This window comes from Mandrillus leucophaeus, unplaced genomic scaffold, assembly GCF_000951045.1.
Source record: "Mandrillus leucophaeus isolate KB7577 unplaced genomic scaffold, Mleu.le_1.0 Scaffold845, whole genome shotgun sequence".
Taxonomy (NCBI): domain Eukaryota; kingdom Metazoa; phylum Chordata; class Mammalia; order Primates; family Cercopithecidae; genus Mandrillus; species Mandrillus leucophaeus.
Genome location: NW_012109197.1, coordinates 412,869 through 414,187, shown reverse-complemented (window position 1 = coordinate 414,187; position 1,319 = coordinate 412,869).

Below are 1,319 nucleotides of genomic sequence, written 5' to 3'. Positions count from 1 at the left end.
GGGGGCTGAGATCCTTTCCTGTTGGAAATTCCGGCCCAAGAAGCCCCGGTCACAAGGAGGGGGGTCAGTTCGGTTCAGGGCGACTCGGCCCGACTAGCGATGGCCCCGCCTCCGCGCCCACCACGCCCCTAGATGGCCCAGCCGCTTCCGCGTCGGGCTCGCGGATTTCCGGCTTAGGGCCGAGGGTGGGGAACCGCGGGGTCGCGGAAGCGATGGGCGTCGCTGTGACTTATTTTCAGCACTGTCGCCCAGGCAGTGGCGCGATCTCAGCTCACTGCAGCCCCCGCCCGCCGGGCTCCCAAGGTGCTGGGATTACAGCAGCACCGCGGATGTGACGTTTGTTTGTTGTTCCTGTGAACGTGGGGCGGGGCGGGGCCGTTTGCTTGCTCAGTGCCAAGACGATGGTGGTGGAAAGACGCTGCCATGCGCTAGGACCTAACGGTTAGGAAGGATTCACAGGCGGGTCATGAGGGAGGAGCAGGCCCCTCGGGCAGAAGCCCGCGAGGAGCCCTGGGTGTGGAGGGGGCAAGGGTGCCTCCTCTGTCAAGTGGAGATCGGCGCCTCGCTAGTGCCTGCGAGTGCGCGCCGCGTCGAATACAGGTGTGCAGAAAGCACTACAGGAAAGTGAAGCAGGGAAAGAGACTGGGAGGCGGCACGGGGAGTGGGGGCCGTAGACGCCTTTGCTCCCGGGCACTTGTTACAAGAGCGAGTGGACCGCGCTTCCTGTGCGTCACTGAATCCTCCTGATGGCCACTGAAACGGACACGCAGGATCTTTGCTTTTCAAGAGGGAACTGAGTCCAGGCCAGACTGGGTTGCTCCCCTTTCTCTCGGCCCCTCACGGCCCTTCCACCTTTGCAAGTGCTGCTCCTGCCTGGAGTGGCTCCTCCAGTCTTTTCCCGGCTCGCTTCCCATCGTCCAGTGTTAGCAAAAACAGCACTTCCTCACGCCCTTGCAGCCCAGCGGTCACCTTTTGCTTCTTTTGAAGCACAGCCCTGTGACCGCCTCATGTCCTTTTGTTTTTCCTTGTCTGCCTTCCCCTCTGGAACATAAGCTCCACAAAGGCAGGGACCTGGGAGTCCCGTTCGCCTGCATTCCCCAGCAAACGCCTAACGAACCCAATGGCCCGGGACTGAAAAGTCCTTTCCACTTCGGCTTTCCCCTCTACATCCCATCGGTTCTGTGGAGCTCGAGGGGCGTCACTGTGTGTGTGGCAGGGCGCGGTGGGGGCTGAGATCCTTTCCTGTTGGAAATTCCGGCCCAAGAAGCCCCGGTCACAAGGAGGGGGGTCAGTTCGGTTCAGGGCGACTCGGCCCGACT